At 42.8% G+C, this 12,350-nt stretch overlaps 1 protein-coding gene across 1 annotated transcript in view; it reads left to right on the top strand.

The window, feature by feature from the left end:
* The first annotated feature begins 811 nt into the window (after window positions 1–811).
* ATP6V1C1 (ATPase H+ transporting V1 subunit C1) overlaps window positions 812–12,350 on the top strand; it is a 44,777-nt gene continuing 33,238 nt past the window's right edge. Inside the window, exon 1 of the mRNA XM_066265906.1 lies at window positions 812–989. The gene's annotated coding sequence lies outside the window, so the exon portion shown is untranslated. The remainder of the gene's footprint in view (window positions 990–12,350) is intronic.

The raw sequence follows: 12,350 nt of genomic DNA, 5'->3' as shown, positions 1-12,350 counted from the left end.
TGGCTCTGATCGCGACGGAGCGACGCCCCGATGGGCAGAGCATCGCCCCCTGGTGGGCATACCAGGTGGATCCGGGTCGGGTGCATGCGGGAGTCTGTCTGACTGCCTTCTGGTTTCCAGCTTCAGAAAAATACAAAAAAAAAAAAAAAAAAAAAAAAAAAAAAAAAAAAAAAAAAAAAAAAGAGGCTTGCTACCTTCTCTGCCCACTCCCCAAAGGATATGTTTCCTGCCCTCCCTATTTTGTCCTGAAACCTTTCTTGGTTTCCCATTTTGATGTGGGTTCAATCATTTATGCTTACCATATAAATACCACACATACCCCTGAACTAGATAACATAATTGGCTAACATGGTCAAGGAGTGATTTGCTTCGGTAGATAACCCTAAAAAATTAGCTCAATGCCTACTGCACAGTAAATACCCCGTGAACATTTATGGATGAACATTATGAATTGCAAGTCGTCTGGATGGAAGCGGAAGTGAACTAGTAAGGATACTACTCAGCAAACCCGGCTGAACAAAAACTCCGAGTGGAGAAGCCTGTATAGAGGATGGAGACAAGTCCTGATCCGCAGAAACCCGAAGAAGCTGGATAACATTAGGAATGGGGGCGGTGAAGCTTACAGGGGGCGAACGAGACCCCGCCCCGACCCGGCAGAGCGGGAAACTCCACCCACCACGGAACACCGGCCACCAACCAGGACTCCAGGGTCTCCTGCTGCCCGGGACCTGCCAGCCCCGCCCCTCTTCGGAGGGCTCAGCAGAGGTTGCGGCTGCGCAGTGCTGCGCGCGTAGGCGGTGCGGCGCGCGCCGCGGTCAGCTGACCGCTCGGCCTGGCACGTGACTTGCTCCTTGGGCACTGGGGTCGAGGAAGCTGTGAGGCCGAGCTTAGGCCTGGGAGGTGATGGAGCGCTGATCTGTTAACGTCTGCCAGGCAGTCCGCCTCCGTACCGGTCGCTGCTGCCACGTCCTCGTTTGGCACCTTCCTGGGTTAGTGATGCGATGTTCTGTCCCGGGTGAGAGTCCCGGCCAGGCCGAAGCTTGCGCTGCGGTCGTGGGCTGGGAGGGATGGGGGCGGCCGCGGGGGCCGAGGCCGTGGCGTTGGAGCTGGCTGGGTGGCTGTGACTGATTACTTGGCACCGGTTCTTCGGTTACTTAGACCCAGATTCCGTCTATTAAGAAGAAGGAGGGGAAAAGAGAAAGGGCCCTGGGGGGTCCGCTCAATGGCCAAGGCAGAAAGGAGAAACGCTGTGGGTGCGGGATATTTCTTCCTCGGGTGGGGGAGGGTGTCACAGCATCTACGCCCCTGATTGAGGGGGATGAAGGTGACAGAGTAGCCCAGATGAGGACCCAGCGTGATGTGTGTGAGGTCACAGCGAGGGCAAGAGCTTTCACTGGGTGTAGGTGCTTAATGGGTGAGTGGGGATGGCACTTTAAAGGGTCTGGGAGCTCCATGTAGCAGGGGCCCTCACAGTGGACTCAGGGTCGCTGTAGGCAGGGGAACAACAAGAATCCAGAAAATTCAAACCATTTATTAAAATGGGGGAAGGGTAGGCAAGAAACCCCTGGAAAGGAACTCAGAGGGGAGAGTCATGTAAGGCATATTGAATCACCTGAGAAACAGGAGTAAGGGGAAGCTTATATTCTCTTCAGAGGAAAAATGTGGTATGTTAGGGGAAAAACATTTCAGTGCGCGGTCAGTACTTAGCAGTGCTCTGGGAGTGGAGAAGTCAGATGTGTAAACAGTTCAGCCTCAGGAGTTTGCCAGTGTTGGGGAGATAAGTCACACACACATGACACGTTGAAGTACTGTGAGGTTATATGTAATTATAAAAAAAAAAAAAAGCTAAGTCCTTTGGAATTGTGGAGGAGGCACAGATGTATATGAATAGGCACTATCTGAAAATATCTTGGAAGAGAGGTTACTGGAGTTAGGTTTGGCAAGCCAGTGGGATTTGAACAGGTGAAGAGAAATGGGGAGAACTTGCCAGACAGGGAAAGCCGCAGAGTTTGAAGGCCTGAGGATGGGGAAAAGTGCTTCTAGCGGAGTCAAAAGTCCAGTTTTGTGGTGGATTTGAATTATGAAGTGAGAAATAAAGTTGGGGTCAGGTAATGAAGACTTGAATGATTTATTTATTCATTCATCTACATACTGAGTTATATACCAGGCACCGTGTTAGTGCTAGGATTTAGAAAATAGGGTCTTTCACAGAGCTTACAGTCAAGTGGATGAGATAGATTTTAATAAATAATTGTATAAGTCATATTTGCCATGAGGGAATGGCAGAGTAGTGTGAAAGAATTTATAAGAGCCATGACCTTTGTAGAACGCTTTTTTGGAGCCTTTGACTTTCAAAATGACATCAGAAAAGGGTGTCAAGGTGTAAGTGAAAACATTCCAAGCTGAGGGAACAGCATTTGTTAATGCCCTGAGATGATAGGAGGAATAAAGCTTTTGAGAAGTTGTAGGAGGACTAACCTGACTGCATCCTGGCGAGACATGTAGGGCTGGCAGGTGGGGGAAGCCTGGGCTCAGGCCCAGTGGGACTTTTAGTTATAAAAGCAGAGGGAAGCCAGTGAAGATTATAGGCAGTGAAGTGAAGTCAAGTGTGGATTTGCAAACAAAATTTTGTTGAGAATGTGGAGGATGCACAAATGAATGAAGAGAGATCTCAGCAGGATGTTGTCATTTCACCAAGAGATAGAGCAGATTAAATTTTCCTGAAGGAAGTGAAGAGCCTCTGGAAGATTGGAAGATACCTTATCTCTTCCCAAAGGTAATTAAGGAGGAGTTTTAACTATAGGATTTGGAGAAAGGATAGAATGATTCTATATGCACCCTCACTGAGGGTTGTTATAACTACCCTTAAGCAGTCCTGAAGTGTACAGGGGAGGCTGGATCATTTTGGGGTTGATGAGAGACTCCTTTGCAAAAATCTGTTTTGGCCTTCCAAATTTATCCTTTGGTAATGTCATCTGCTCCAGAATACCTTTTTTTTTTTTTTTGGTATTTTTCTGAAGTTGGAAACGGGGAGGCAGTCAGTCTCCCGCAAGCGCCCGACCGGGATCCACCTGGCATGCCCACCAGGGGGCGATGCTCTGCCCATCTGGGGCGTCGTTCTGTTGCAACCAGGGCCATTCTAGCGCCTGGGGCAGAGGCCATGGAGCTGCCCTCAGCGCCTGGGCCAGCTTTGCTCCAATGGAGCTTTGGCTGCAGGAGGGAAGAGAGAGACAGAGAGGAAGGAGAGGGGAGGGGTGGAGAAGCAGATGGGCGCTTCTCCTGTGTGCTCTGGCCGGGAATCGAACCCGGGACTCCTGCACCCCAGGCTGGCGCTCTACCACTGAACCATCCGGCCCGGGCTTCAGAATACCTTTTATTGAACAGTAGTCACAGGGAGAACTCGATTACCTTTCATGTTTATTCTCACAGGTCTTTGAGGGAAGTAGATGAAAATGCTATACATTGTATAAATAAGAACCTATCTAGGACTTTGGAACTAGAAAACAGATACTGTACAGTGATTTGTCTGAGTCTGGCATAACTTCCACGGTAGCTGGTGTATTGTTCCTGCTGATTACCTACCTACACAGTACTTACCACAGCCACATCTAGAGGGAAGGGTGAGTTTCTTGAAGTGCACTATAGTCTTTGATTCAGAACTTTGAGTGAATTTTTTCTTGTAGGACAATTTAAAGGGATTTAGCAGCTGGTGGTCAGTGCTTTAAAAACTGCTTTCTGTAAGCTTGGGTAAAGCTATTCCATTTACAGTTCAATTATTGGTAATAATGACCAGCAAAAATGAGTTGACAGTGCTCAGGTTTTTAAAGTGTTCTTTTGGCAACAAGCAAGTCTCAGATTGTGCTGAATACTAGCCTCAGGGTTGTGTCTCAATTCCTGGAGTTTTTCACTTTTGGTATGTTGTGCAGGGACTAGACTAGATAAAATCTGAAGAAACAGTACCGGGGTCTGACTAAAGTAAATGTGTTGCTAGGTGGTTAGATTAATTCTGCTTTTAAAAGTGTGCAGGAAATGCTCATTTTTATTTTTTGGCAAATTAGTCTTAGGAACCTCATTTATATTAGTTTTTACAACCTAAAATGAAACTTTTGGGCTTCAAAAATCTGATCTCTGATTCTTTTCCCCCACAACTTGTGAACTAGATCCATTAGCCTCAGAGCAAAGCTGGAATGCCAGGACAAACCTTTGTAAAGGATCTCTTTATAGTCCTCCAGTCCCTAAACAGTCAGTCCTCCTTTTGAACTTGAGTATGCTTAGGGGTAATTACAGTTTTGTAACTAAGTGCCTCCTAAATTTTGTTCTTGTTTATATTCTGATTTGTCTGCAAGAGTATATCTTTTTGCACCGTTTGGATGTGGATTTTATACAATTGTAGTTGTAAACTAATTCATACTAAATTCTTATTTCATTGATTTTTTTCCCCCTTATTTTTCCAAGTGAGAGGAGGGGAGATAGAAAGAGTACTGCATGCGCCCCAACCAGGATCCACTCAGCAGCCCCCACTGGGGGCTGATGCTCTGTGCATCTGGTGCCATGCTTGCAACTGAGTCATTTTTAGTGCCTGAGACAGAGGCTCCATGGAGCCATTCTTAGCACCTGGGTCTGATGTGCTCAAACCAGTTGAGCCGTGCTGCAGCATTGGGGGTGGGGGGAGTGGAGAAGCAGATGATCACTTCTCCTGTGTGCCCTGACCAGGAATTGAACCTGGAACATCCACATTCCAGGCCAGCACTCTACCACTGAGCCAACCCGCCAGGGCCCCATTACATTGATATTTTTAAGACATAGTAGAAACCATTAGTATAGTGCCTTTGGAAAGAGCTCAGGCAATGAACCAGGGAAAACTAAAATTTCCTGTTGGCATGAGTGACGCCTGGAACTAGAAATTTTAAACTATATCCTTGCTAATGAAGCAAAATGATTTTCCAGTGGTAAATCTACTTTGAATGTTATAGCATTGTGCAAATCTGCTGAAAGGAGCCAGATGAGCAGTGGAGGAGAGGTACTTTGGTTTCATCAGAGAATAAATATGGAGCATTAGATTATATTTTAAATGAGAAGTATGTGTTTTTAAAACAAATGCCAGCCCTCTCAAGGTTGGTTAGAGCATCGTCCCAATGCACAAAGGTTGCAGGTTCGATTCCTGGTCAGGGCACATACAGTAACAGATTGGTGTTTCTCTTTCCCTCCCCTGCTCCGCTTCCTTGCTTTCTAAAATCAGTAAATAAATTAAAAAAAAAAAGAAAAGAAATGCTAGGTAAATGCAAAAATGGTGGTATATAAAAATAGATTGATGTATCTTTTGAGATATTTTAAGCAAACTGTTAATGAATCAGATGTTACTTGTAAGTTAAGCTGATTAACAGGTAGATTAACTTTACCATGAAAGAATTGCTTTATGAATCAGTCTATAGTTTAGTGTTTCTCTGTGGGTTCTATTGGCATTTGGACAGTACCTTATTTAGCCCTCATCCACTAAATGCTGATGGTCACCTCACATTGGGACAGTCTAAAATGCTCCCATATATTTATTTCCAAACACCTGGAGGAGAGAGGTACCATTTGGTTGCAAATGGTACCATGTGTGGTGCTGTCATTTATTTGTTGGACAGATAGATATCTGAGTACCTGTTAGCAATGGGCACTCTCCAAGATGTTGGCGTGTAGAAGTTAAGAATAGTATTTTAATAAACTCGCATGTAAAAATGTATGTAATCACCAGCCGTGTACCTTGAGCAGGTAATTTCATGCATTGTTCTCTCATCTGCAAGTGGAGGTGGTGATAAGGTCTTTGAAAGAACTAACTGCAAAATTGCTTAGCATATTAAAGTGCTCATTACATAGTACGCATTCAATAAATGGTTGTCATGACCAGTAAACAGAATCTAAAGCTTGCTACAGTGACAAACTGAGGAAAGCTAACATGTTTTGAGTCTTGAACTCGATGAATTTCAGGTTTTGAATACATTGTGTTAGATCAGATCCTCTAATGCAGTGGTCTCAACCTGTGTGTTTCCGATGGCTTTAGGTGACCCCTGTGTTTTGGTCGTTCGACCCCCGCCGGGGTCGTGACCCACAAGTTGAGAACCGCTGCTCTAATGGAATATGGTATTGCGGTCCATTCCCAATTCTAAAATACCACTCTGAAAGAAAAGGGAAGCAGACTTTTGGGAGCCATGAGTCTATGTAGGTTCAGGGAATCCCCTGGCATGGAAGGAATTGTTTGCTCCTCAGGTCATTGCTGAGTTGCCTGTGGCAGAGAGGAAGTCTCTGGAAACAAGGAAGGTTCTGATGATTCCTTTCAGTAATAGGTGTACACCAATTTATCCAGTTTATCAGAAATTACAAGAAGTTTTCCAACATCTAAAATCCTCTGTATTCTGTCCTCCATAAATTAAATAAAATTATGCATTTATTCTTTTTTTTTTTAAATTTATTGGGATGACATTGGTTAATATGCATTTCTTGAGCAAAGGGTTTACCCAGAATTTGTTTTGCCCGGCACTTTTTTTCATATGTCATATTGCTTTTCACTTTTTTTATTTGAAAGCTTCCATAGACAGTATGCAGTAAGTAGGTTGATGTATTTAAGGTTTCCAAACTCCATAGAAAAAAATTCATTTCTGTATTATAGGGCTAACAAGTAGTGTGTGATTCCTCATAATGATAAGACATTTAGCCATCTTATTAAAGAATATTTGTCATTTCTGGTAACATTCACTATAACATTCATTATAAAATCGCAGAAATGCCTCTTTTAGTACAGTGGTACTGAAACTGACTGATCATCTGAATTACCTGAGGAACTTAACAAGAAAACAGAGAAAAGAAAAGTCTTGGGTCGCAACCAGTGTAGATTCATGGCTTATGAGCAGAAAAAAATCCTGGAATCATAATCCAATCCTCCCATTTTATAAGTGAAATTTATTCAGGCAATGATATGCAGAACTGAGATTAGTTTCCAAGTCTTCGTATTTGCAGTGCAGTGCTGTGGCCGTGAGAGTAGGCTCCCTGAAGTTGGCATTTGGATTTTCTCTGGCTGTAATTCCCAGTGAAATAAAAGGCTCTTACCAGCCTTGGTAAACATAGCTTACTACTAACCAGCTCTGCTCTTCTCTTTTGCATTATCACCAGAGCTCATGTTAACATGCCATTGAAGGAGTGGTCTCTAAACTCTTCAGTGTTTCCAAGTGTGAGGATACTATCCTGCTTTAAAAAAAATTTGTGTGTGTGTTTATATGTCGTAAATTTAAAAATTAAGAAACAAATATACAGAAAAAAATGTAAACAGACATTTATAATCCACTTCCAGGAGCTCATCTTTCACAGTTTTTAAAAAATAATTTAATGTTTATATATATAAATACCCTTGTTTCCTTTCTTAAAGTTGAAAAAACTGAGCCAAAGTGTGTGCGCATGTAGATGGTTCTTGATAAATATTGGCAAACTGCTTTTCAGAAATTATCTCTCCTTGTGATCACTACAGTTTTAGGGGCTTTCGTGATAGAATTTTAGATTAAGGACATATATATAAGGTCTACCGGAAAGTTCTGTCCATTTTTGGAATAAAACAAAATACAAATTTTTCTTATCGTCAATAAACTTTATTAAATATATAATTGCCATTATTATTAATGATTTCTTGCCAGCGTGAGGGCAATTTGTATATCCCATGTTTGGAAAATGTTTTATCTTTTGATGTGAAAAATTGAACCAGTGCTTGTTTGATATCTTCTTCATTTTTGAATTTTTTGCCCTTCAAAAAATTTTGTAAGGACAAACACAAGTGATAGTCAGAGGGCGCTAAGTCCTGGGAATATGGTGGATGCGACAGACATGCTTCTGTAGCATTTCTTCCTTGTTGAAATTCGTAAAAATTACAGTGGCGTAAATGAACTTTATCAGTAGCATGGGTACACTATCGCTTCACACATAAGACTAACGTGAATCAACTTTGTTTTAGTTAATTTGCTATGTCAGTATGTATACATTAAGTGATAAAAATAGAGAGGCACACATGCACCAAATAAACATGTGCTTACGTGTCGAAACTTGTGATAGAAACGGACAGAACTTTCCGGTAGACCTTATATTAGTGATGGCAAGTTATTACATCTTTATTAATGCTTTTAATTGAATGTCTATCTTGTCAATCATGGTAGCATGCCATACATTTGCAGATTAATGGTACATATGTGCATGACATGTGGGACATTTATTCAAGCTGTATCTGTTTATTTTTAGTGAAAATGGACATTTTCCCTCATTACTGAAGCAATACTTGTTCGTTGTTGTGCTTCATTTTTCACAAACATAGTATTACCACAGTCTTTCAGCCTAGACTTGTTACATTTTCCATATTCCGTTGTTGTTACTCCGGGTTTTCTTCTGTAAGCTCTTGGCTCCCGTGGAGGTCACAGTGGAGACTGCAGACTACAGCAGGTGGGAGCAGGTCTGCAGCCTCCTCGCCCTCCTCGCCCTCCTCGCCCTCCTGGCCCCAGAACAACATCGGTGAGGTCTTGATTGACACCACATTTCCTCACTGTCAGAACAACAGGTAAGTTTGAAGCACCTACCACAGTCCTTTGTGCTTCCTCTTTACCCCTGCTCTTTCTTGATTTTGGTGCTGTCATGTGTGTGCACAATCCCTGAGTGGGGTCGGGAGTGGAGGAGGGATGGCTGAGAGCTCAGGAGGTGGCAGCCTCCCTGGCCTCCGCCTCCTGGCCTCCCCACCCAGCATACAGTGGCCAAAGCCCTCCCTCAGTTTCATGCATAATGATGAACTACCTGGGCCGGGTGCTGGCCTCAGGGGCCAGTCAGCCAGCAAGCAGCTGCAGCCATCATGGTTGAGCCATGGAGGGGAATTGCAGGCTGAAGCTCTGGAAGAAGTCACTGTCTGTGGAGCCGCTGGTGGAAAGCAGGCAGTTCCATGTGTGAGCTTCTGTCAGGATGCAGCTGGACCCTGAACACGCCCCATCCCCACAGGAACCCACTCCCTCTGGAACAGCAGCAGGAACTACGTGTCTGTGTCTGTAGGAGGATCTACCCGAGGGACAGGAGGGCCCAGGTTTTACTGGACAGGAACTGGGACTTTGAGGAGGGGAGACTTCACAACACGTGTCCACGTGGTTTAGAGAGTACGGTTACTAAAGCTAGGGGCAGTGAAACAGGGGAGGATTAGAAGAAGCAACCTAGATGGGGCTGCTTAGAAGTCTAGAAATGTTATGGGAAAGAAACAAGCCTAGGTAGGCCTCCTTTGGCTCACGGAAAAGTCAGAGGGAAGGGGACCTGGAGACAGGTTTAAGGGGATAGTACCCTGGAAGAGCTGCCACTGCCCATTGCTCCCTGGTTGCAGGTCTCATGGGGACCCTTAGAGTTTAGGCGATGCATGCCTGAGAGGGAAGAAAGGTGTGGGTGCGCTCCTAGGAGGGAAAGTGCACCACTCCCATTTTCTGTTAAATGTTAAAATGTGGGGCTGAGAGGGGGTGGGAAGTTGTGGGGGAATCTTTACATAGAAACAAACTGCAGTTAGATAGCAAAACCAGAAATGAACAATCCACAAAACTGGGTTGGCCACGATGGAATAACTGGTAATGTGTTTGCTTTCCCATTATAAACAACCAGAAAACTGAACAAAATATGTGAAAAAACTGCTTCCAGATGTTGGCTAACAGCATGGGAACTAAGAGGAAACAAGTGAATTGAGCTCTGTAATCCCTCCAGCTTTCTGCCTGGAGGCAGTCTGGATCATGGGTTAGGAAGGGAAACTAAGCAATGTGTCTTGCTGAGTTGAGAGTGGAGCCGAGGAAGGCTTATGTGGCTGAAATTTGCAGGTCGGATTGGCAGAGAGGAGGGAGCTAGACAGAAATCTGTTTAGGGATCTCTGCAAAAGGGACAGCAGAAAATCACTGGAGAGCTTTCAACTGAATAATTTCCAGGGCTCATCTGGTGGAGAGGTATTTGAATACTTTATTGAATACTTGGTGCATTCAGTAGAATCCCCAGAAGGTCAGACCATAGTACTAGTGCTAAATTAACCCTGGAGTGCAGCCTTAGGCACATCTGAAGAAAATTTAAGAACAAGCGTTGCATGGATCAAGCTGATACTCAAGTGACTTGGCTACTTGTCAGAACAAAGAACTACCAACCTTCTTAAAAAAAGGACAAAATCCCCAGTGATCAGCATTGTAACATTTTGAATTATATATGTGCTCAGTGATATAATATAAAAGTGAACATAATGAGAAAAGAAATGTAAGGCTTAAAACAATAGAATTTATAAAGCTGAAAAAGACATCTAAAATGAAAAATTCACTTGATGAACAGCGGATTAGTCTTAAGAAAAAGTCAGCAAACTAAAAGATACAGCAAGAGAGTATCCAATCGGAATCACAGAGAATAGAGCAACTAAAAACAATGAATACACAGAAATTACACATTAAACCACCTAGTATTGTACCTCAGGTCAGTTAGCTGTGGTACAATATTAGGTGGTTTAATGTGTAATTTCTGTGTCAAAAGGGAAAGGGAAGCAGAAAAAAATTTGAAAGAAAATAATGGATGACATTTTTCCAAATTTGATAACTATAAACACCGATTCAAGAAGCTCAATTAAGTCCAAGCAAGATAAATCCTTGTGTCCTTGGGGTAGTCACATTTTTCTTAGGCCACAGAAAGTATATACAAAGGTTGGGCCCTGGCCAGTTGGTTCAGTGGTAGAGCGTCGGCCTGGTGTGCAGGAGTCTCGGGTTTGATTCCCGGCCAGGGCACACAGGAGAAGCGCCCATCTGCTTCTCCACCCCTTCCCCTCTCTTCCTCTCTGTCTCTCTCTTCCCCTCCCGTAGCCAAGGCTCCATTGGAGCAACGTTGGCCCGGGCGCTGAGGATGGCTCTGTGGCCTCTGCCTCAGGTGCTAGAATGGCTCTGGTTGCAACAGAGCAACGCCCCAGATGGGCAGAGAGCATCGCCCCCTGGTGAGCGTGCTGGGTGGATCCCGGTCGGGCTCTTGCAGGAGTCTGTCTGACTGCCTCTCCTTTTCCAACTTCAAAAAAAAAAAAAAAAAAAAGTTTGGGCAAAAGTAGGTGTGCAGTTGTTTGTATGGAAAATAATACAGTAATTAATAATACAAGAATGAACTTTTGTGTACTCAACAACTATAACCCTGCATTATAAAAAAAATTCATGTTAGACACTGGAATTGAAATTTCACAGAACTAAGTGTTGGTGAGAATATGGATTAACTGGAACTTGCATACCTTATTAATGGGAAAATGAAGTGTTATAACTACTTTGGAAAGCTGTTTGGCACCTATTAAATATATATATACTAATCAGGCATTTAATTTCTACTTCTGGATGTTTATCTGAAAGAAATGAAAAAGTATTTTTACAGAAAACTTTGTAGAAGAATGTTCATAGTACCTATGTTAATGGCCCCAAACCAGTACCAATTTCCATAAACAGATGAGTATATGAGCAAACTAGTACATTCATGTAATGGAATACTAAGCAATACATAGAATGAACTGCTGATGCGCTCAGTATGGACAAATGTCAAAACATGCTGAGCAAAAGAAGCCAGATACAAAGGAGTACATAAGATGTGTTCCGTAAATTTGCAATGGAATTCTAGATCAGGCAGAAGTAATCTCTAGTGTGACAACAAGCAGATAGATTAGTATCTGCCCAGGATGGCAGTGGGACTGACGAGGACTGGGTATGAGGAATGACAGAAACATTCTTAAACTTTGGTTGCACAGATGTATACACTTGTCAATAACTCATGAAACTACCTCTCATAATAGGTGTATTACCTTGTATATAAATTATATTTCAGTAAAGTTGATTTTTGAAACATACTGGTGAAGTGAAGGGAGCTAACCAGTTTTAAACCAGGTATTTTATATTATCTTATTTAATCCTCATTCATTGAAGAATATTTAACAAATAAATTTTAAGGTTCTATATACTAGCCTGTCTGCCAGGTACTGAGGCTACAGTTGTGAACAAAAATTGTAAGTGTTTCCACTTACCATAATGGGCAGTTTATTTGGAAGATAGACATTAATAAAAAGTGTGCCTTGGGAAGGTGCTATGAGAACACATTTATTTTTAGCATATAATAGGTGCTTTCATATGATATATGACATAAATACATATTATGTAATATATAATATTTCATAACATATGAGGCAGTTTCTGTGCCTGGTTCTTCATTTTTAACTACAACCCATCTGATAGGGTTGTTTTAAAAGTACTAAGTGAATTAATACATGTGTTTGATGCTAGTAGACAAGAAGTGCCCAATACATATTGGCTGTTCTCTTGACATTT

Source organism: Saccopteryx bilineata, chromosome 3 (genome assembly GCF_036850765.1).
Source record: "Saccopteryx bilineata isolate mSacBil1 chromosome 3, mSacBil1_pri_phased_curated, whole genome shotgun sequence".
NCBI lineage: Eukaryota > Metazoa > Chordata > Mammalia > Chiroptera > Emballonuridae > Saccopteryx > Saccopteryx bilineata.
This window is presented reverse-complemented; position numbering and strand designations above follow the sequence as displayed.